Source organism: Suncus etruscus, chromosome 11 (genome assembly GCF_024139225.1).
Source record: "Suncus etruscus isolate mSunEtr1 chromosome 11, mSunEtr1.pri.cur, whole genome shotgun sequence".
Classification (NCBI taxonomy): domain Eukaryota; kingdom Metazoa; phylum Chordata; class Mammalia; order Eulipotyphla; family Soricidae; genus Suncus; species Suncus etruscus.
Window position 1 is genome coordinate 39,490,977 of NC_064858.1, and position 25,040 is coordinate 39,516,016.

Here is a 25,040-nt window from a genome sequence, read left to right on the forward strand (position 1 = left end):
TGTGAAAAGTCATTTAAGGCATTGTGCCTATTTCTTAAATGGGAGAAGGGCCCCCAAGTAGTGTTCAGAGCCTGGAGACCATCCCAGTCAATTCTAGGGCTTCACAATATAGTACGGCTTAAATCTATTGTGCTATAGGTCCCCCAGCTACAGAAACATGAGATACATATGTAGTGCCAAGGATTGAACTCAGGCCCAGGTATATGCAAGACATGTGCCCTTGATCCCATATGGGGGTTTGAGGGTCACTGATGGAGGGTGTTGGAACATTGTTTACATGAAACCCTATCATTAAGAGGTTTGTAAGTCACATTGCTTCCAATTTAACCCCCACTCTCCTGCCTTTGAAAGCTCTATTAGGTTAATGTCTAGCTTAAATCAGGGGTTCTGGGCAGAGGCAGCATGGCTTTGTGGGCATTACCAACATGAGGCATGGCCACAAACTATGCTACAGAATTCTGTCTAAGACAACATACTTGTTATCCAAGAGCATAACCTGAGCACTTCCTGGGCCACAAGTTCTGTGACAGAGGCATCCCCTCCAGACCATGACCCTCCTTAAGGTAGACACTCTCTGGGACCAAGGCTAAGCCCTGTCTCAGGTGAGCCCTGTAGCTCATGTGTTGTTTCAATTTTCTTGTCCCTCAGTGCCACTTTTCTCCAAGCAAGATAATTCAGCAGTTGGGACTGAGTGAAGTTAGCTGGCCCTGGCTCAGTGCTGGTTTGGTTGGAACTAACTCCCACATGCTAAGTGTTGCCAGGTGAGGCCTCCTTCATATCACAGAGCTGAATCAAAGACGAACAGAGACCTCTATGTTAGACTGAGCCAAGAGATTGTCTTTAGGTTTTTTTATGCAGCACTTTTTGCTTTCTTGCTTTTTTAAAATGTACGGCACACACTTTCAGAAAAATTATTTCCAATACCCCTGTAACAAAGCAGAAGCTCAGTGTTCCACTAACCAGGGCCCAAACAGCAGATCCTTTGGGGTGCCAGACTAGTGCCTGCTCCCTCCACTGTCTCAGATAGGGGCTATAAGCTGTGCTTTCTCAGGCTTACCATGTCCTGGGCAGAAAGCCAAAGAAAAGCTGTACCATAGGGTCCAGGAGAGAGACCAGGAGAGCTGTTCAGCCAACAAAGGAAGGAGGCCAGGGATGAAGGGCCAGTTATAGGGTTCATTCTTCTCTGGATGCTCTCAATACACCACTTACTTCCCAGTTCTCCAGAATCCTTGCCACTATAAGGGCCAGAATGCCCAACTCATTTACAACTGCCGATAGGAACCTCAGAGACAAGGGCAGAAGCCGTCAGTGTATCTAGAGAAGCCACAAGCTCTGATTCTAGGTTGGATCCTATGCACTGGAGTCAGTGCACAATGAGAGCCCTGCATCCCAGCTACTTCAGCCATATGTCCCCCTCCATCCAGGGCATCCTGTTGCATAGTCAGGTGTTGTGTATGTAAACATTTCCATGGGATTATTATGTTACTGATCCTACCCTGATCAGTGATTGTGCCCTACCCTAGGGTGTGACCTGGCATTCTGCTCCCATCATAGGTTGGTACCTGATTCTGCTCCCACCCTAGGGTGGTACCTGATTATGATGTATAAAAGCAAGGGTCTGTGGAAGGCTGGGGCTTTTTTCCAGGGGCTGATTCTGAGGCTTTTGGCTTCAGCCTTATGCCAGAATAAAGCTGTTACCTTCAAAAGCCTGACGGCCTGTTAGCTTTATACCCACCGCATTCACCTCAGAATTGCTGGCTGAACGGGGTAGCAGCTGCGTGGTCTGAGCTGGAGGAGAAAGACCTCATCCTCCATCCCTCCATCAGTCAACCCCATCAAGGGTTGTTCTGCAATAGTCAGGGACAAGAGGATTGAATTTTCAGAGCACTGGAGTGTGGAGGAGAGGCAGGGAGTTGACAGAAACATCACAGTTGTTTACACAGCACTTGCATGACTGTGTGGAGCTTGCACTGTTCTCCTGGCATCTGCACTACTTTCCTTCTACCTCCCCAAGACCTGCCTCTGAGGTTCACAGAAGTTTCTCAGAGGACTCCATTTGAAAAAGTGCAGAGTGTAAGGTTTAGCCTGTGATGGACAGATGTCCTGTTCAGATGAGTTCTAAGTGGCCAGACAAGTTCTGGAGAGCTAAGACCTGAACTAGAAACCAATGGATTAGACAAAGAAGGAGAAAATGAGCAAATACAAATTATGACTGACTGTGAGCCATGTATTGGTGATGTTACTGTAGCCAGAAATATGCCCTAAGAACTTAACCCACATTTCCATCAGTTGAATTGGTTTCATTATATAACATGTCACTGAGCGTCCATTTTCAAGATTATAGTAAGTGAAGGTTGACTCCCAAGCTCACAACTAGGTGATTTAATCCAGCAAGAATGTTTTTTCTCATGTCTCTGAATCTTATACTGTAAATACAACATCATTAGGCTGAAATCAAAGAGTAGTCAGGGTACTGATCCTCAGGAGACTCTGGAAAAGGACGTCTTACTTCCTTTTCCTGGTTTCCAGTGACTACTGACATTCCTTGGCTTGTAGCCACATCTCTCTGACCTTTGTGTCCATGTTTGTGCAGCTTCCTACTCTGTGCACATGCTCAGTCCTCCTCTAGCTTCTTCTTATAATAGAGGTCCACAAAAATAACTCCTGGGTCATCTCCCCATCTCAAGGGCCTTAATTATTTCCCATTTGCAAATATACATATAATATCCCTTTTTCCTAGAATGTAACATTCACCTGTCTCAGGAATTAGAGTACAAGGCCATTGTCCTGCCTACCACAGATCCTAGGCACTTAGCAATGGATAAGTACTCAACACTCTGTGTTGCACAAAATTGGGGGCAGACTGAGGTTCTGAAAGATTGAGTTATTTAGGGGATAAGTCATCATGGGTCAACAGCAAAAAGTATCCTCTGCAGTAAGTCTCCAATTACCAAGACATTTCACTGCCACAATGAGAGATCCTGAGTAGTTAGGTCCTAGGGATGGGGCACTATCAATACGAGCCCTACATCTCTTTCCAGGATGTTTCTTCCAACTATTTACAGTCTGGAGGGTGCCTTGGTTAGGTTGTGCATAATTGTTGCTTCTTCCTGACCCAGAGTCCCCTCTCCCAGCCATCTGCAGCACTTCTTGGCTCTGAGAAGTGGGGCAAGGAGGACCAAATTTATAGTATCCAGGGTTTACTGAGTTTACAGCTCAGTTGATGCTCAAGTATAAACTGTATCTTGTCCCTGCTAAAGTCCTGGCCCCTAGTATTACTGTAGAGGGAGGTAAGGTGTAATAACCACCAAGGTCCAGGGTTCATGTCCCTGTTCAGCACCACTTGCAAAGGCCCAAAATGTCAGTACTGCAGGGTTGCATGCTGCAAAAGCCCAAAACTTCTAAGGCCCAGTTCTGCTCGCAGGAACTCATAGAGCTTTGTTTCCAAGTAGGGCTTCATGCCCACCCAGGGATGCCAACATGTAGTGATGGCCTGCCCAGGACTGAGAAAAAAGAGAGAAAGAGAAACCAAGTATACCTTTTATTCCTCCTGGAGCCTGAGGCCTGTTATCACTGCTCGGGGTAGGTTCTGAGAAAGGAGAGATAGATGAAAATTCACCACCCAGAGATGGTCTGGGGAGGCCCTGGTACAAAAAAAGAAAGAGAAAGGAATACATATAAAGCAGGCAGCATCTCTCCAATGCTTTATCTATTCTCCTCTCCTCCTCCTGCAGACCAGCAGGCACTGCTCCAGTCACTATCCTGGGCCCCTCAGCAAAAACCCAAGTTTTTTCTTTTATATCTAGCATGACAAGGGGATGTGTCTAAAGGGTGTGTCCAGGGAAGTGCCCAGGTTCAACTGTCATTACAGTGGGGGTATCCAAGGTGCATGTCCAAGTCCAACTGCCATTATATCAACAGTGGGGCTTATAAGCAATCTAAATGGGATTCAGTAGGATTAATATCCTCCTAAGAAGAGGCACCACAGGAGCTTTCTCTCTCCTACCATGGTAGAAAGTAGTAAGGAGGCTGCATGTCTCAGAGCAGCCTCAGTAGAAGTAGGATCAGGAGTCCTGGATCTTGGGCTTTGATATCTAGTCTCACCTGCTTACTTGTCTTCCCACCTTCTTCCCTGCTCCTCACCCTTCTACCTCTTCATCCTGCTGCTGGCCCACTTGGAACACTTTCACTCCCCTCTTGCCTTTGTTGTGGTGCTGTGTTGCGGTATGATTGTAGCTCCAGGGATCAGGAAGGGCAGTGCCTTGGGGAATCACACTTGGCATATGAGATGGTGCTGGGTATCAAACTCATTGCTCCCGGGTTTGAGGTCAGACAATCACTGAGCTATATTTCCTGACTGCCCCATCTACTGCTGAACTCTATCTCCACTGCAAGACTCACTCAGGGTAGCAGTCCATCCAGCAAACTTCCTTTTTCTCCCCCTCTTTTTCCCCTTCCATGATGAACACCCAGCCTTTCTGTACCATTTCCCTATTTTTGTTGCAAGTCCTGTAACACCCCATGGATTTAGCTCTCTTTCGCCCACTGTAAGTATGCATAGTCCTCCCTCCCTGACCAGCATACAGAGCCCAGCCCCTTTTGGGAGATTAGATGAGGCCTAATAGACACAATTTGCTTTGGTCTGCACAATATTTCTTGGAACTTAAAATAACTACCAGCAACTAAATCAGTATTTCTTATAAAAATCTGAAATTAGGTGCTTTTTTTTTTCCCAAAGAAATGGGATAATCTTAGATTGTTTCCCCCATTTAGTATCAATTAAACTGAATTAATGTGATCCTCTTCAAATGGGGCAGACTCCCAATTTTTTGGCAGGGATCTTTACCAGTGAAGCTGGGTAAAGAGGTGTGATAACAGGACTCACTCCCCATAATATGGCTATATGAAATGGGATTCAGTAGCCAGGTCTAGCAATACAGTGATGTATGCTGGGGTGGCAGATACAGTTCATTCCACCATTCCAGAGATTGAACTTGGGGCCTCATGCATGTGCTCCTTTGTGCTCTCTCCTCCCAAGCTCTCCTGATACACAGCATCTAGAACCAGTGCATGCTCCATGCATGGTGATTGGTTGGTGCTGACTCTCTTACTACTGTCTGCTTCCTTCCTGGAGTTGCTGAAGTAGATGGCCATATGATGAGAGTTTCAAGCAACAGGAATGTATGTGCTCAGTTTTGGAGGAGAGACAATCAAAATGTTTACCCCGGGCGAGCCTCTAGCAGAGCCACATGCCCTTCAGCATTGTTTTGTGTATCTTCAGGGCTCCATGACTGCTGGCATTCCTGGGATTGTGGCCACATCACTGTCCTCTCTGGCTTCCTGGATACCTTGTCTTCACCTCATCTCTGAATCTCCCTTTTTCTGTCTCACATGAAAATATATATGAGGGTCTACAGTCCCACTGCACTGTCCAAATTAAGTTCATCTCAGTGGAGACTGGAGAGAGCTCAGCTTTGTGGTGGAAGGCCTGGGCCCATCCCAGCACTATAGTTTCCAGCACCTCTGATGTGGCTCAGAAATCAGACAAAAAATGAGCATTTACAGAATCACATCTGCAATGCAATGACCCTTTTCCCAAATAAAATAATATTTATAGGCCTCGGGGAACTGGAAGAAGATACTTTAGTGAGTGGGGTCGGAGGGTCTTTTCCAGCCTATCCTATAGTCCTTTGCAGACAAAGTGCAGATTGGACACCCTGGCCTCTGAATCTGTCCCTCTGGAGACCCTGATCAGACACTGATGTCTGACCACTTTAGCCTTTTCCAGTGGTTGTCATATGCTTCCTCATTCCTCCTTCTCCCCTGGAAAAAAACAATCATAAAATAGCACCAACATCACCAACATATTTTTGTCCTTCTGGTCTTTTTTTCCATCTCCTCCAGGGTCCAGCACCATCCTCAGGGACAGAAAGAATGTGAGGGGCTTTAGCAGACCTTGAGCTCTGTTATCCCATGGGGGCATGTCTGTGCTTTTTTTTTTTTCCAGTCTTGATGGCTTTTCCAGGCATTATGGGGAATCTTGCCCCAGAATCTTTCTGCAATTAAGTTGCTCTGCAGATATCCTATGCATGCAAACATAGGATCTCTCTGCTCCCCCAGCCTCTTGTAAGACTGGACCCCAGCTTCAGATTGTCAATGTCCTCTCTCTCCTTTTACAAGTGTGAGGGTAGAAAGAGGGGAACTGTTCATTCTAGATGTCCTTCTGTGAAGAGGAGCACAAACATGGTGACACATAAGTTTGTGTTGTGGGGTCGTTTGGTCTTGAGGGAGTATCTCTCTGCACAGATTCAAAGTGTGAAAATGCGTGAAGGGCATTGTGGAAAAGTCTGGAGTATTTGAAATGGTCATCATATTTCAGGAGTAAGAGTGTCAAAGTTTAAATGATCCTGCCCTGCCAGGGAGAAGCAGAGGGTTCAGAAAGTTTCAGATATGAACCTGACGTCTGACAGCTTAAAACAGCCCTGATTCCAGAGTCCCTTCCCTGCCTGGGAGATTTTGCTATTGGCAGTTGAAGGGGTGCAGAACCCTGCCTAGGAGCTGGGAAGCTACTTTTAGAGGTGTCGAGGAACCAGTTCAATGCCTCTGGGTAGGAGCTTTTACTCTCTGGTACTCAGTTTTTAGGATTTGTGGTAGATTTTTTCACTAACAAAGACCCCCAAGGGTGCAATAATCTTCTGGGCAGAACAATTTAGGTCTTGCAATATAATTTGGCAGAAAAAGTGTACCCAGGAAAGAAGAGAATAGATGATGGGCACTTAACATGCACCCAGGAAAGGATAGAATAAAACAGCATAGGATCTTTTAGATATAGAGGGCAATATGGGCAAAAATAGAATAGGAAAGTGTCACGTTCTGTCTTCAGGATGTCTGCTGGTTGGCTGTATGGAATATTCCAGTCTCTGCTCCTGATGTATTATCTTTAATGTCTCTGTCAATTTAACCAATAATTCATGTGTTGGGAAGCAGGGTGGAGTAATAATATTGTTTTGAGCAAATGACCAGCCTGTGAGCTCACTCAGCAAACCCTGAAGTTTGGGCAGTCCATTTGTATTTGTATCCTTATGCGTCTGTCTCACTCTTTGTGACTGACTCCCACTGGGCAGAAGGCAAAAGTGCCAATTTGGTTGTCCTTAGACAAATGATGACCCTGATGTGGTTATAACGATTGTAGTATTTGTGGGGTGGATTGCTATAGTGATCCAGGCTGGTTACAGAAAATAAAAATAACAGTGTCTTCCAGGTTAAAGTTTAATCAAGCATTGATGATTTGCCAGGAGAGTCTTCAGCAAAGAGGTGGAAAACAAGACAAGAAAGAGGGTAATGACCATGGGAAAGGAAGCTAGATAAAGAGGATTGAAAATTATTTTTAGGAGCATTTTATTGGGCAGAAAGAGGAAAAGGAGCTACTGAAAGAGGCACAAAGGAACTAAAATATTGATCATGTATGTTTTGCTTGAAGCCCAGACAAAAGGCCATTGAGAAGAAAGGAGTGAGTGGCAAACAGTCCTCTGGGAGTGCCCAGGAAGATTAAGAGTTCTGGATTTGCCCAGAATAAGCTAGTCTCACCAGACATCAGCTTCATAAAGCAGGGTCTGGCTGCACCTCTCAGCCCTTGGCCTGCAAGAGATCTGGCTCCATAGCACTCCAGTCTTGGTACCGCTGGGCACCACCACTGGCTTCAGTGGCTCCAATTTCCTCATGAAGACATAAGAATTAACCCCCACAGACCCTGAGGAACCTCTGTAATGCCTTTGTGCATTCTGAGGGCCATTGGCAAGGGCCTACATGGAGCCAGGCACTGTGCCAGGGTAAGAAGAGAACATCCATGTTTCATGTTTCACCATGAAACACCATGGTTCATCACATTTCACCCTCCCAAAGCTTCCATTCCAGCTTGTCCTGAGAAGTAAAGCAAGGAAAGTTTCTGGCTTACCATTCAGAAGATGAAAATACACAAAAAGCTTCAGGGACATTGTTCCCACCTTGTCCTTCCACTGAAGCTACCCCATACCCTCAATCACACGGCACTCATCCTCCTTGGTTTCCCAGTGACTTTGAACACAGCTTCCTCTACCATCTCCAGGACATATGGGCACCATCATCTGTCCCATGTAGCCCAATGCTTGAAAAGAAAACTGAGCCTCTACATGAGGAGCTAGAAGGGGACTCTCTGCCTTATGCCCTGTAGCATCCAGAATTAGACCCACCCATCCCAAGTGAGGGCTTTCTTCCTTAGTCCTTGCCCCCAGGTCTTTCCTCCCCATGGCCTTTTGGGGGGCACAGGAGCTCTCAGCTTCTGGGCACACCCCTTCCCACAGTAGTACACATCTATTGAGTCTAAACACTCAAGTTCAGACTCATGGGCCAAGGGGTGCAGGGTCCTCCTGCCCCTCTCATCTGTGTATTTCTCAGGACACTTCCTGACAACCACCCCACAATCCGCCTGCTCTCATGTGTCTCTCCCTACCATATGACTATCCTCACTCTCAACCCTCTTGCTTAGATGGACCTGTCATTTTCCCATTATTGTCACCACCTCAGACCCCAGGCCCTTTCCTGTTTCTAGTTAAACCTTGCCCTGCCAGGAATCCCAGGCCACATTATTCTGTGGTCATTGCACAAAAATGACAGTGTGTGGTGGGGTGTTGGATGGGGGGATTCCCACTGGCCAGAGATATTCTGGGGGTGGCTTAGCAACTGAGGCCACAGGGACAGATAGAGTGGGTGAGTGTGGTGATGCAGTACATCTTCCTGGCTGATCCCCAGGGTCCTTTCACAGCTGCCGTTGCTGGGAGCCCTGATGTTCCACAGCTAATTTTAGGTTCTTGAGCCTGACTTGTGAGAGAGACCCAGCCCTTCCCTTAGCAGGGCAAGTTCATTCCAGCCTCAGGCCTCCTCCCCAAGCCTGTCAAGTTATTGTCATTCAGTCCCTCCTCCCACAACTCAGAGAACTCAGGAAGCAGGAGACTGAATGGAGGCAGGAGGTGGGGGTGTACCAAAGTGAGGCAAGGGAGCAGCTTCTTGTCTCCCAAATAAGGCATTAGCAATGCCCACTAGTCTGGAGCTCACAAACTTCTCCAAACTTTCAGGGGAGAGGGGGTCTTTAGTAGTGTTTCCATTTAGGGGTTTCCCCAGTACTTCTCAGGAGGCCCAGAGACCACTCACAGTGATACTTGAGCTGCCAGACTGGATGGTCATCTTGGTCCATTGGCCATCAGTGCCAGGGCCCACCAGAATTGCACCTGGTACTTGGGCAGCCAGCCACCTCATACTTGGGGCTGCTGCTATAACTCAAGCCTTTGCTATGCCCCCAGATCCCTATGCTATTTCTCTGTCTCCAAGAGACAGGACTGAAGAGGAGTGGGAATAATATCAAGGACAAATGGGGGAATCTTGGCCGACCACCCCCCTGCTGCACCTCCATCCATATCAGAATAGCACATGTGCTGGACCGGCTTCAATGGCCGAGCTTAGAGTCCATTTGGGTTCTTTGGGCACAGGTTACAATGTTAGTGGATTTTAAAGTGGAAGAGACAGGAGTCATCTTTTATTGTTACAATCATTCTATATAGGAGAAGGAAACCAAGGCTCAGATGAGGTCAGGTCAGATCTAAAATTGTAGGAATCTGGTGCCAGGCTAGGATGACACAGAAATTTCAGCCTCCTGTTCTCCAGCTCATTCCCTCATTCCCTGTCAAACCCTAGCCAGGTGCTGTACTTCCAGGACTCAGGGGCTCCTGCCACTATGCAGTTCTTATTCATGGCGGGTAAGAGCATGTAGTCAGACTATGGGAATTTGAGTCCCAGCTCTGGCTTAGTTTCCATATCTGTCCAATGGAAGTAAAGAGTGCAGAGATCTGGTGAAGATCAAATGAGTTCATCTGTTACACAGAAAAGTCAAATTCCAGTAAGTAGTACTTTAGGATGAGAGTGCTTTGTTAAATACGTGCTTTACTGCACATAGCATGGGGCCATCTGTGCAAACTGGCTCCTTTGTGGAAAGCAAGGGGTCAAACATAGAATAAGCCCTCAGCTATGCCTCCTGTCATTCCTGAACTATGACGCTACCTTGGTCCTTCTGGGGATAGTGTCCCTGGCACCTAAGGATTTAGACTAGTGACACTGCCTACTATGTGAGTCATGCTTTTCAGCAAACAGCGCAATAGCCCTTTGAGATAGCTCCTTCCTTCTTCCGGTGTATAAATGGGGTTACTGAGATTCCAAGAAATAGTTTACTTTTTCTAGATCACTGGTAAGTGATAACTAGTAATAACTAGGACACAAGGATGGGCACCAAGAGTCTAGAACCACCAAAAATACCCACTCTCATTTCTCTGCTCATTAGCAGCCCCATTCTCAGGACTTCCCAACTTCCTAGTTTGAACTGGGGATCCCCTGACCCTGGAATCTTCATTCGTGGCTGAGGCAACCAACACAAGCTCCCAGGCCATAGGCCAATGCGGAAATGAGACCTGGTCTCCCAAAGTTTTAATCTGGCACACTTTCCTTCATCACCTTTGATCTTGCTGGCCTGCCTCCAGTTGAATGTTCTCTGGCAGAAAGATCTGACTATTTGCCTCTCATACTGAGTGTAAGGAGTGCTCTGAGATGGTATTCTCCTGCTCTTTAGTTAAAGAGCAAGTGGGACAGACCAGGAGGTTCCCCTCGCCTCCTTTCCTATAGCGAAACACCTGTCCTGCATCCCTACTGTCCCCCAGAAAGGCAATACCCTCTGGAATTCTTTGGTGAGAAAGGGATAATCCATACCCCATACCAAGGCACAATCCCATAGAAGCCCTGGTGGTAGAGAAGGCACAGGCAAGATATTGGAAGTCACACCTTATTATCAGAATTAGTCTGAAGCCCACCTTCTGGACCTCCCTGTGTACCTCCTACTAGCCATGTGTTGATGACTGCAGTGAAGGAAAGTTCAAAGAAGTAGATTAAACACTCCTGAAATACATTTGTAACAACAAACACCCACGAATAGCTAAATCAACCCTAAGGAAAAAAGAAGATGGGAGGTATCATTTTCCACAACTTTAAATTCTTCTAAAAAACAATAGTCATTAAAACAGCATGATATTGGAATAAGACAGACCCTCAGATCATTGGAATAGACTTGCATATTCAGAGAATGTTCCCCAGACACACAATCAATTAATCTTTGATAAAGGGGCAAGAAATGCAAAATGGAGCAAGAAAAGCTTCTTCAACAAGTGGTGCTTGGTGCATGTGGTCAGTCACATGCAAAAGAGCAAACTCGAACCTCCATCTAACATCACGTACAAAGGTAAAATCCAATTAGATTAAAGACCTTGATATCAAACCTGGAACCATAAAATATATAGAAGAACACATAGGTAAAACATTTCATGGCATTGATACCAAAGGCATCTTCAAGGAGAAAGCACTGTTCAAACAAGTAGAAGCAGATAAACAGATGGGAGTATATTAAGCTGGGAAGCTTCTGCACCTTAAAGGAAATAGTGATTAGGATACAAAGGTGCCCACAGAATGGGAGAAACTATTCACCCAATACTTATCAGATAAGGGGCTAATATCTAAGATATACAAGGTACTGACATAACAAGAAAATAAAACATCTGACCTCATCAAAAAATAGGGAGAAGAAATAACAAATAATTCCTCAAAGTAGAACTACAAATGGAAAAAAAATACATTAAAAATGTTCCACATCACTAATTATCAGGGAGATGCAAATTAAAACAAAAATGAAGTACCATATCATGCTACAGAGACTAGCACACATCATAAAGAATAAGAACAATCAGTGCTGGCAGGGATATGGGGGAGAAAGGAACTTTCATTCACTGCTGGTGGTAATGCCATCTAGTCTAGCTTTTATGGAAAACAGTTTGAAGATTCCTCAAAAAATGGAAATTAATGGGGCCAGAACAGTGGTGCAGTGGTTGCCTTGCAGGGGGCTGACCCAGGACTCACCTTGGTTCGATCCCGGCATCCCATGTGTTTACTTAAGCCAGGAGCAATTTCTGATCTCATAGCCAGGAGTGCCCTTGAACATCATGGAGTGTGGCCCCCCCCCCAAAAAAAAAACTGGAAATTGAGCTCCCATATTATCCAGCTATACCACTCCTAGGGATATACCCTAGTAACACAAAAGCACAACACAAAAATGCCTTCTGCACACCTATATTCATTGCAGCGCTATTTACAATAGCCAGAATCTGGAAACATCCCAAATACCCAACAATAGATGAGTGGCTAAAGAAGCTGGTACATGGGGCTGGAGCGGTGGCACAATCAGTAAGGCACTTGCCTTACATGCGCTAACCTAGGACAAACCACAGTTAAATCTCCTGGTGTCTTATATGGCCCCTCAAGGCAGGAGCGATTCCTGAGTATCAATGGGTGTGACTCAAAAAATGAAGAAGAAGAAGAAGAAGAAGAAGAAGAAGAAGAAGAAGAAGAAGAAGAAGAAGAAGAAGAAGAAGGAGGAGGAGGAGGAGGAGGAGGAGGAGGAAGAGGAGGGGGAGGGGGAGGGGGAGGAGGAGGGGGAGGGGGAGGAGGAGAAGGAGGAGAAGAAGAAGAAGAAGAAGAAGAAGAAGAAGAAGAAGAAGAAGAAGAAGAAGAAGAAGAAGAAGAAGAAGAAGAAGGAGGAGGAGGAGGAGGAGGAGGAGGAGGAGGAGGAGGAGAAGAAGAAGAAGAAGAAGAAGAAGAAGAAGAAGAAGAAGAAGAAGAAGAAGAAGAAGAAGAAGAAGAAGAAGAAGAAGGAGAAGGAGGAGGAGGAGGAGGAGAAGAAGAAGAAGAAGAAGAAGAAGGAGAAGGAGAAGGAGGAGGAGGAGGAGGAGGAGGAAGAAGAGGAGGAGGAGAGGGGGAAGGGGGAGGAGGAAGAAACTGATACATCTACATAATGGAATACTATGCAGTCATCAAGAAAATGAAGTCATGAAATTTTCCTATACCTGATGGACATGGAAACTATTATGCTGAGTGAAATAAATCAGAGGGAGAGAGATAGACACAGAATAATTTCATTTATCTATGGACTTAAGAAAAATAAAAGACATTATTGTAGTAATATCCAGAGAAAATAGAGATAAGGGCTGGAAGGATTGGCCCACAGTAAGAAGCTTACCACAAAGAGTGGTGAGTTCAGTTAGAGAAATAGCTACACTGACAACTATGACAATGGTAGTTAGTGAGAGAAATAGAATGCCTGTCTTTAATACAGGCAGGGGGTGGGAGAGGAGGGATATGGGGCACCATTGGTGGTGGGAATGTTGCACTGGTGAAGGGGGGTGTTCTTATTTATAACTGAAACCCAACTATAAACATGTTTGTAATCATGGTGCTTCATAAAGATAGTAAACAACAGTAATTATTAATTTTCCTCAAAAAATGTAGCTTTCCTTGATATTCCCTTTGTTAATCAGCATCTAAATAAAGTTCTTCTAAAGAGGAAACAAGTCATATTAAAAAAAAAAAAAAGAGTTCCAGGAGATCAGGCCTCATAGGAACACAGAGGCTTGAGATTCTAATCCTTGATGCTGTCTATTAGCACGTGGCTTTGAGGTTTTACATTCCGAATGACTCATCAAAAAATAAATAAGTGGGGCCTGGAGAGATAGCACAGCGGCGTTTGCCTTGCAAGCAGCCGATCTGGACCAAAGGTGGTTGGTTCGAATCCCGATGTCCCATATGGTCCCGCGTGCCTGCCAGGAGCTATTTCTGAGCAGACAGCCAGGAGTAACCCCTGAGCACCGCCGGGTGTGGCCCCCAAAAACCAATAAATAAATAAATAAATAAATAAATAAATAAATAAATAAATAAGTGGAGGAAAAAAATCTTGCTCCAAAAAAAATTGGGTGCCTCCCCTTCAAAACAAAGCCAACTGACAGGACCAATGAACTCTCTGAGTGATGTGCCAGCTCAGGACTCTGAGCACACCCAGCTCAGCCCCTCTATGTAGGGCCTCAAGTGGCCTGCCAGCCCTCAGAGTTGGCTATATTTGAGGTTTCCACGTGACCCCCATCTTTCTGCTCTCCTTCCTTTCCTCTGCCAATAGGAGAATAAGGAGTGATCTGGCCAGGGCCTGATATCCTGGGATTGTGTGGGGCTCCTCTATGGGGGCCATTGCCTGGTGTCTGGTGGCCATTCATTAACTCTCATTCATGCCCCAATGCTGCCTAGTCCCTCCTCTTCCTGGGCCTCCAGATCAGAACACTAACAGACCTCCTTGTCACCCTGGAGCTCTCTATCTTGGGTGCTGGTGACCTTGACCAGCATTGAAGTCTCTTGTCCCTCCTACCAGATTCCACTTTGCAATCAAATACAAAGGATTTGAACAGGAAGTACTTTTATTTATTTATTTTGAGCTAAAACTGGAGCTGGAGAGATAGGAACTTGCCTTATACACAGATTACATGGGTTTGATCTCCAGCACTTCCAATGATCCCTGGAGTACACCAGGAGTAATCTCTGAGTGCATATCTGGGAGTAAGTTCTGAGCACAGTCAGAGAAAATAAAGCCATCCAAGGAAGTATTAAAGATGAAAGGGATGAATTATGACAATTGAATGAAATATGTGATCCAGAATTTTCTTTAACTCAGGACTTAATTAGAATATAGGTAAAATGGGCAGCATTTTATCCATCTTTTAAAAATAATTTAGTGAATCACTGTAATATATAGAGTTAAAAAGTTGTTTCGATGGAGCTGGAGTGATAGTACAGCGGTAAGGTGTCTGCTGCCAATACAGGACTGCCAATACAGGACTGACCCCAGTTCAAATCCCAGAACCCTTATGGTCCTCTGAGCCTCGAGGAGCGAATTCTAAGTGCAAGGCTAAGAATAACTCCAGAGTGCCACCACATGTGACCCAAAAACCAAAATAAATAAAAATAAAGTATTTTTGGTCATACTATGTTTTTTGTTTTTTTGGGACACACCTGGTGACGCTCAGGGATTACTCCTGGCTATGCGCTCAGAAGTCGCTCCTGGCTTGGGGGCCCATATGGGATGCCGGGGGATCGAACCTCGGTCTGTCCAAGGCTAGCACAGGCAAGGCAGGCACCTTACCTCTAGCGCCACCGCCCGGCCCCGGGAGCATTTTTAATATACACATTTAATCCCATCATATGCTTATTTATTTGAAGATCAATCCTGTTTTATTTAACTTTGCAAAGAAGAGTCTTGGGGACTGGAGCAGTGGCTCAGGTGATAGAGCGTGTTTGCTTTGCACACACTAACCTAGGACAGACCTTGGTTCGATCCCTTGGTGGCCCATATAGTCCCCCAAGCCAGGAGTGATTTCTGAGTGCATAGCCAGGAGTAACCCCTGAGTGTCATTGGCTGTGGCCCAAAAAGCAAAAAAAAAAAAAAAATTAAAATAAAAAGAGGAGTCTTAAACCATCTGGCAATTCCACTCTGTCTTCCAAGAGTTGCTAACCCTCTGGTCCCCAATTGCAAGGCATCTCCATTTATAACTGGCTGATTCTCATTGATTCTGTCCAAATGATTTCATTATGTTCACTGTGTGGCCACAGACAAGGACTTAGAAACAGAAACATTCTTTTTAAAAATTTTTCCAATATATGTTCATTATAAATGATCATGTTTGTTATATCATGGTTAAGACACCATTTTTAAAAAATGATTCCGGTAGGTTATCTATGGATTTTATTTCACCTGGAAAAGCGTCATGAAGGAAAGGGGCCCTAGGTGTGAAAATGTGTGTGTGCAGTTGTGAGATTCCCTGTACCCCATCAGTGCCCTGGAGACAGAGTGTGGGAGCTGATTTGATGGCTTTCACAGTAGGAAGACTTGGAGCTTCATTTTCTGGAACCAGATGGAAAGAGCACGAGGCTGATAGCAAAATACATGAATCTGAGTCTTGGTTCTAACACATCCTTACCTGAAATCCAGGCTAGAGCGCCCCAGACTTAGTCTCTGCACCAATGTGGGTAGCCCTGGAAGGGACAGAAGGGAACCCCAAGGGTCTCCCTTCTGTGAAAAGGGGCAGTCTTGGAGGGCCCTTTGGTTGCTGTGCACATTGGACAGATAGCAACTTCTCTGAGTCTTTGTGTGAGCCATAGGAAAACAGGCCTTGGAATAAGCCACTCCTGTTACGTTAGGATGGCATCAGGGGATTAACCAGACAACATCTGACAAGGTTCTGGAAGTCCTCTACGTATGTGCAATGTTAATCCCTTCTTCCTGGCCTCTGCTCAATTCTCCAAGCTCTGTCCCTTACCCTGATCTTCGGGCTCTTCCATCCAGGGCCTGGCTGTGGATAGGAGGACCTTGAATAGTGCTCAGTATCTCCCCAGTTCCTTGCAGAGAACAGAGGCCAGAAGTTCCTCAGTACTGGACCGCCTCCTCCTCCCTCTCTGGTCAACTCTAGGGTCTATGGGGAGAAAGCTGACTAAGACAGGATTTCTTTTTTTTTTAATTTTTTATTTTTAATTATGAGAACAATGATGCAAAGAGGACAAGGTAAAGTTACAGTGAAAGAACAATCTCCCATAAACAGAGTTCTCAGAAGAAATCCCCTTGCTGATGCCTAAATATTGAACTTACAGTCAAAAAAACATTAAGAAGGGGCCAGGTGGTGGCACTAGAGGTAAGGTGCCTGCCTTGCCTGCGCTAGCCTTGGACGGACCGCGGTTCGATCCCCTGGCATCCCATATGGTCCCCCAAGCCAGGAGCAACTTCTGAGCACATAGCCAGGAGTAACCCCTGAGCGTCACCAGGTGTGGCCCAAAAACCAAAAAAAAAAAAAAAATTAAGAAAAATAAGGCAGAACCCATGTACAATTACTTTGTCCACAAGTCCCCAGATTGTAGTACATTATAACATTTCTTAGCAGTACACAAAGCAACCGAAAGCCATGAGATTTATGTGACTCCTTAACTTTGAAGGCATAGTATTTTTATATATTCATGCACATACATATTAGTTTAAGTTAACATCAAAAGTTTAAGAGTTTTTTTTAAGGGTTAGTCAAAAGGGCACAGTAAAAATGGTGTTAGAGTGGCAAATATTGTTTGCATATGCCCACCAAAATATGGGGGTCATAGAAAGGAATAGCCTTGGTCTAAATACAAGGAGACCACTACCCCTGAAGTTTCCTGGCATAAGACCAACTCTAGGCTCCAGACAAACTAGTTTATTCAATCCAAGTCATTGTCTGTAGTGCCAATACAGTTTTATTTTTCACGCAGTCCTATTGTTGGCATCAGGTTTCTGTATTAAAGATCCTGGAATCTGCACATCCTACATTGAAGTCAGGCTGGTGTGGAGTATCCTCTAGTTTCACCGCACAATTAAGGGGCAATACAGCAAGCCCTGTCCAGTAAGCAGGTCATTGTTCTTGTTAAGTCTTCTCAGTGTTAAGGGAAGTCTCTTTTGAGTAGATCGATGTCAGAGCAGCTGTAGGGTTTTCCCTGGTAGAGGATTGCCTCCAGGTGATGTTATAGACAACCTTGGATATTTTGTAGATGTCTTCTCTAGATCAGGGGTGAATGGAGAATGCCCATTCTTCTGAGGCCTGTGCCAGGTCTTTATGTAAGATGGGATTTCTAGAGCCCTCTTTGACCCTGATCCTGAGTCAAGGTCACAGCTACTAATTGGTGCAAAGAAAAGTGGCTTCTGGACTTCGAGATGGGATGCAGGGACATGGGCAGTGGACCTACCTTCTGTGGTGGGACTACAGATGCAGTGTGCAAAATTGTGTGCTGTGGGCCCAGCAGCTTGAGAGTAATGGAGGGGAAAGACCAGCCCTATGGAAGATCTGCAGCTAGACTGTGTCCATCTGAAAGGGTCGGGTTTGCCTTGTTCAGGACGTGTATTTGTCTGGAAGCCTGCAGACCCAGGAGAGGATGGTTCAGGGAACTTTGGGAATGTTCCCTTGTGCAGACCTGGGTGTCAGCAGCTGAGGTAAAAAAAAAAAAGGAGACATAGCATAGGACAGTTCCCCTCCTGCTAAGCCTGTGGGAAGCATCCTAACATCTATTCCCTCCTAGCTCCACTCACCACCTTGTCTGGGATACTTGTTCCCACCAAGATGTGTGTGATCCCCACTTGCTCCACTGGAATCTGGTGCATTTAAACAGGTTAAGTGCTCGCTTCGGGAGCACGTATACTAAAATTGGAACAATACAGAGAAGATTAGCATGGCCGTACTATCTTCTAGCTAATGAATACCGCCATAACATGTAGAAAAAGCCACAACACAAGCGTGACAATGGGGAAACCTCACAGGCAAACACCATGCACAGAGAATGAAGATGATAGCTCTGATGACCCAAAACATAAACCAGTTAAATATCCTTTTATTTTTAAATAATTTTTATTGTGACCAAAGTGAATTACAAATCTTTCACAGTAATATTTTAGGCACATAGTGACATTGAATCAGGGACATTCCCACCACCATGTTGTCCTTCCTCCACCCCTGTTCCCAGCATGCATCTCATGTCCCCCTCCTTTGACCCCCAGGTTGACCCCCAGTGGTCCTCTATGTGTCTAGCTTGTTGTAGATTGGGTATTGATTCTGTTGTCGTTAGCTTTGGATTTGGTGTTTAAGTCTGACCATAGGTTAAACACTCTTTTAGTATATGTGCTGCTGAAGCAAGCCTGGCTAAATGTTCTTGAGGTGTGGGCTAATCAGGCCTTGCTGATCCTGGGAAGGCAACTTAAGTCCAGAAGAGGTTGAACCAGTGGCCCCTGAATCCCCAAATCTAAGTCATCCTGAGCAGCACCCTGATGGACATGGATGAGTGAGGTATGAGTACATACAGACTGCCCACAGGACCCATGTTCAGTGAGGAACAGGAAATCAAGCTTCATTTTAGACATGAACCCAAAAGTGTGTAAGTGTATGCAGGGATGCCCCCCAGCTTAAGAAGAGAAGACTTGAGTCTTGAAAGAAAAAGGGGGGAACTGGGTGGGTGATTTGGGGAAAAGGTGAGAAGGCATTCTAGGCAGTGGGCACAGTTCATACACAGCCCCAGGAGAACACCCCATGAATTTGGGGGTTCTAAGTGGTTTATGAGTTAAGTAGCTGTGAAACAGTTTGAAGAGGAGACACGTTCCTTTGGTGTCAGATATCCTGTGTTCCAAGCGGTCCCCCTCCATCTGCCCTAAGCCTCTGCTTCCTGCCTGTTGAGTGCAGATATCACTAGAGGGAGCTGCATGAGGGCAGGCTCCATCTCTCTGGTTTACCCAGGGCCTGGAGCAGCTGTTTCTCAGAGGGGCCCCTTACTTCCAGGTTCTCAGAGTAGATGATTGGGTGCAATACGCCTACCCCTGCTGACTTCAACAGTACATAATGGTCACAAATAGTGGGGTGTGTTGAGGAATGGTAGTAGGCTGACCATGAGAACAGAGAAGCCCCCACTGTTGATGCCTATCAGCTGGCACTCTATCAATATTGCCAACTAGTGCTGTTTGTTTTATAACACAGTGGCATAATGCCATTTTTAAGGTCAACATACTTTTGAAGAAAGAGGTTCAAAGAGGACTTGTACAGAGGAGAATGAATAGGGTCAGGAGCATTATCTGCCAGAAAATCAGACTTTTCTGGAAGGGCTGTAGAGCAGGAAATGCAGGGGCAAGGGAACCTTAGGGATCAAACTGAGCCAGGTCCTCCTAAAGGGTAGGAAGGAAGGACCCATGAGATCATCCCATAAAGTTTTCTTGAAGTAAGGATTTCCAGAGATCAGTTTCAGATTTCCAGGGATCAGTTTCAACAGGACATATCACCCATGAACTTTGACCCTTCAATGCATTCTGACCTCTTGCTGTACTTCAGCAGCCCTAATTCTGGGGAAGTCAGAGATCTCCTCTCCAAGTGTTTTACTGACCCCATCATTGGTCCTGGGGCATCCATTCACCTTCCTCCACTTCTCTGCTTTCACAGTCCTTCAGAGAAGTCTGAGGTGTCCTCCTGAATACCTTGCTCTTCAGCAACACCAAGAGCATTTCTGTTGCAAAGGAGATATGTGCAGAAGAGATTGACAAGGAATTGGGGCTCCAGAGGGACTGACTAAATTATTGAGCAATAGTGGACTGCCTGAGGCTGATATATTATATAGAAGAGGAAGCATGGTTTTGCCCTGCATGTGGCTAACCAAGTTTAATCCCTGGCATTTTATATGTTTCCTATGCACTAATAGAAGTAATTCCTGACAAGGCCGGAGAGATAGCATGGAGGTAAGGCATTTGCCTTGCATGCTGAAGGTCAGTGGTTAGAATCCGGCATCCCATATAGTCCCCTGAGCCTGCGATTTATGAGGAGCAATTTCTGAGCATAGAGCCAGGAGTAATTTCTGAGCACTGCCGGGTGTGATGCAAAAATAAGAAGAAGAAGAAGAAGAAGAAGAAGAAGAAGAAGAAGAAGAAGAAGAAGAAGAAGAAGAAGAAGAAGAAGAAGAAGAAGAAGAAGAAGAAGAAGAAGAAGAAGAAGAAGAAGAAGGAGAAGAAGAAGAAAGAAGAAGAAGAAGAAGAAGAAGAAGAAGAAAGAAGAAGAAGAAGAAGAAGAAGAAGAAGAAGAAGAAGAAGAAGAAGAAGAAGAAGAAGAAGAAGAAGAAGAAGAAGAAGAAGAGAAATAGAAGAGAAATAGTAATTCCTGAGTGAAGAGCCAAGAGTACACCCTGAACATCGTCAGGTGTGTGTGGCTCAAAAATAACAACAGAGTGGAGTGCCTGGCTCTTATTAAATAAGAATAATAGGGCATTTGTCTAGAGAAGTCAATAAAATAAGGGCTGGCAGAGAGCTAGTATATTATAAGCGCTCAATAAAATACAGGTGGTCATGGGAGCAATAGTAGTAGAGGGATGGGTAATGTCATGGTTGCAGCATGAGGAGTAGCTATAGTAGTGATAGTAGTTACAACAATAGTTCAAGTGTATAGTAAGAGTAGTGTATTAGTTCTTATTCTTGTAGTCATACTATGACAGTGATAGTAATAGGGCAATAAAATAGTAATTGCATCTGTTGTTATAGTAATAGTGGTAGTGGTGAATAGTTATGTTAGTAGTGATGATAGTACAGTGATAGTGGTCATAGTAATAGTGATAGCAGCAGCATTAGGAATAGCAATTTTTGTAATGTAATGAAATCGACACTAAAGAAAAAAACTGAAGGAAAGAAGAGAAGCCTGTGGAAATCCAAGCAGGGGAATTGCAAGCAGGCAGCTAGAACCAACACCCTCTACAGAAGAGTTTAGAAGTTTAGGATTGGGGCCAGGGAGTTCCAACTAAATAAGGTCATCAGGGAGCCAGATCTGGGTAGTGAGGTGGAAAGGAAGGTTCTCAACTGAGGCAGCAACCCAGAAACAGCAGCACAAGATTTAGTAAGACTTTTTTAGTTACTGACTGGAGACGGAATGCCAAGCCTAGGCTTTCTAAATACACATCTGTGTTGGTGTCTCTTTATTTTGTTTTGAATATGAATGTTCAGTTATTCTAGTCCCTTTGTCTATTTTCTAGCCAACACAGCACTATCCAGATTACTGTAACTACTTTATAGCTGTTTGCAGTTGGGTCATGTCAGTCTCCAGCTTTGTCCATATAAAGTTTGAGTCAGTTTGTCAATAGCTATAACAAAAGTAACTTTCTGGGATTTTTGACTTAGATTGTATTGACTCTGAATCAAGTTGAGAAACATTAACACCTTCCATGAATATGGGTCAATTCCCCACTTAGTCATGTCTCTTTTGATGGCACCTACTAAATTTTCAACATATTCTAGGAGTTGGGCATATACCAACACTTATATTTCCTCTAGATATGTACCCTAGAATGAAGGGAAAGAGAGAGAAAGTGAGTGAGTGAGAGAGAGATGATTAACTCCGTAGAGAATTGGTAACATGCATTGATTTCCCTTGGGGAAGGATTATTTCTAATTTTGCCACAACAAACCAACCCTAAGGGCACTTTGTGCCTGTCTAAAACTTAGGAAGAATTCAATGAATGTTTTCCTATTATTTTCATGATCTTCAGTCATAAGTGATTCCTGTGTATGTCACAAGAAAGGATTTCCCTGGCTTGGCATCCCTGCTGAGGTATTTAGCTCCTGCCTAAATGGGATTGATATGGACTCTTTCTTAACACTTGTTCTCTTGGCAGGCAAGTGGCTTGATTCCTTGTGTTTTGAGTGCCCAATTCTGGCTCAAAGTCATGGTCATCACCAAAAACTACCTACAGGCCTATTCTTGACCTCCTCTGTGGAGATCTCCATGCTTACTGACCATTGCTAAGTCAAGGGTGCTTGAGCCTTGCCTAAGAGTGCTATCCCCCTCCCCACATATTACTGTCAAAGCCTGGATCTCCCCCAAGTCTCCAGGCAGTACCATAGAAGAGCATCTGTGTGTGTGCTTTTTGCTTTGTTTCCTCTTCATGTACCTCACACTGGGACAGCGAATTAATATCTCAGGGCCAGGACAGATACCCTTCTGAGTTGTCCTGGACACTAAACACCTCACAGCCAGTCATAGTAACAATGACCTCTAGATGCCCTAATCACTATCTAAGAGTGGGATGGTCAAAGTCCTTCACTCTCACATATCCACAATGTATGCCTGGTCTTGGCCCCCATATTTGCTCATCTCTCACCTTCTTTATCAAAACTAATCTCCGCAGTTCTTTGTCTTTGACCCACACCTTGTCCTTGCCTCTGAGTACCTTCCCTCACCCCTTCTTCCTTCATGCTCAGTCTAGTCAGCAATTCTCCAGTCCCTACTGTGATAACACCCCCAGATCTGACTGCTCTCTCCCAATTCTGTCATCTACAGGCATGCCTGCCCCTCCCTTGCCCACCTTCTGCATGCTCTCAGCGGAAAAGTATGATACCAGAAAGATAGGTCAGGCCTTCTACAGTGCCAGGCTCCCTGCAGGCTCTCATCTCACAGAAGATCCATGTCTGTTATCTTGTTTCATCGCCTGTCAGATCTTTGCTTTCTTATATGTCTGCCCTTTGCCCTTATGTTCTCCTAAGGTTAAAGAGCTTTAGAGAAAACAAAGTCCAGATCCTGGGTTGGACATGACCCATGTGCTCTCAGTTCAAGTCCTCCGAGCTGACATTGTCCTGCTCAACCAACTTTGTCCTTATCTGGCAATCTTCTCCCTGCCCAGACACTCTTCTCCCTGCCTGGACAACCTCACAGCTAGCCATTAGACCCGTGCCTCACCTAGCCCAGAAGAGTTTACTCAAACTTACTTACTTTCTTCGCTGGAACCTAAAATGATACATGGCATTCTCTTGCCTTGTATTTATCAATAGTCATCTTCCAGCAAACATTCTAAAAAGACACATTTGTGTGCCTACTGTCTTGAGTTCCACATCATTTGTTTTATTTCCTATTGAGTCCACAGTCCCTGCCACAGGGCCTGGCATGCATTAGCACTTTCAAGAGTGAACTAGTAAAATATAAACCTCAAGAGGTTGCTTCTACCACCACCTCACCCTCCAGTCCTGGCTTATGGCCTTTAACCTCTGACAGCACTAGTTCTCACTGCACTCAGGTGGGTTGGAAGACCTTATTCTGTTAGATGTGTGTCTTGGTTTAACTAGTTACTGCTCATCAAGATTCCTGGTCTGACCTGAACCCACTCACTTTGCTTCTTTCTTTGAATCCATTTCCAGCCCGGTCAGACCAACGCTTCTCATTTGCCAAAGAGACATGGGGTTGAGGGGTCTAACCTCTGGGACCACAAACCAGGATCTCAAGTGACAGCCCAAGAGAGATGAGCCAGGACAGCTGTTTAAAGAGAGAATTCAGGAATAGAAAAAAATAATCCAAAAGGGGCTCTTAGTAAACCACCCTACCAGGAATCCCAGGAAAGAAAACCCAATAGTGTGCTTCAAGCAGTTCCTGGAGGGCTCAAAAAGAATAGGGACCACCAAGTTCCTGGAGTTGTATTAAAGCTGAAAACCAGGGTCTGTTATTATACTACTGAATGACCCCTACCAATGAAAGCCAACTTAAAGTATGTGGGTAAGCCACTAGCTCATGCCTGCTCCTTCCCAGCCAGGTAGAGACTTGGCACCTTACACCTGGGCACTGATCTCCTCAAAGAGAGAACCCAGGGACCTCATTCAGTACTCCCATAGTCCAGGGCCTATAGCAGACATGGCATTCTATCCTGAAATGTTGGATGCAGGAGTGAATGCCCCACTCCCCCCATCCAATGGAGGGAAGAGATTGGCTGTATTTCTATCGGTTTAGACACCAATTCTCTATTAGTCATCATCCTTCTCCTTCCCTATCCATTCTTGTTTCACAACAGCTCAGGCTCAGGCCAGTGGCTGCCAGCCTTATGTTGTGAGAACACAGAAGTTTAGAGAGAAGGCGTTGCAGCTTGTAGCTGGCAGAACTGGTCTTTGAAACCACATCAGTCTAGCCTCCGATCCCTCCTATGGTTCCTCCTCCCAAGGAGTTCTCTCCTGAATAAAAGATCACTGAGTAAACTTCTACTAGATGCAAGGACGTAGAAATAGTTTCCACTGAATCTACGTAATGGGAGGCCTATATTTTCTTTACTGCGAATGAGGAAACCAAGTGAGTGAGGAGACCTCCCTTGCCCAAGGTAATCTAGCTGCCAAATTGTGGTCTGAACTGGCAACCAACCTTGCTTGAGCCCAACCTGATACTTTGTCCAGCCTACAGACCCTAGTCAGGAGGCAGTGGCTGGGCTGGTGCCCAGCTGGTGAGCTGGACAGGACCATCTCTGAGACAGTGGACCCACAGTATGGCCAAGCCCAAGAAAGAATCAGAGGGTTCAAGCCTGAATGACTAGAGAAAAGTCCCGTGTTATGGGGACTGACACCCCACCCCACCCCCCACAAAGGAAGAGGTGAGATTAGAACTACAATAGAGCAAACTTTTTTGGGTAGTCAAGGAAATTGCCTGTTCAGGAGTCAGATCACCTAGTGAACAAAGCACTTGGCCTGCCTGCAGGCAACCTGGGTTGATGCCTAGTACCACATGTGATCCCTTGAACCGAGTCTCAAACTCAATTTACCTGGGGGC

At 45.2% G+C, this 25,040-nt stretch overlaps 1 protein-coding gene and 1 pseudogene across 1 annotated transcript in view; both read left to right on the forward strand.

Annotated features, from left to right (window-relative positions):
* SYN3 (synapsin III) overlaps window positions 1-25,040 on the forward strand; it is a 367,029-nt gene that overhangs the window by 224,883 nt on the left and 117,106 nt on the right. The window lies entirely within an intron of this gene.
* LOC126023756 (uncharacterized) lies at window positions 18,126-18,186 on the forward strand (annotated as a pseudogene).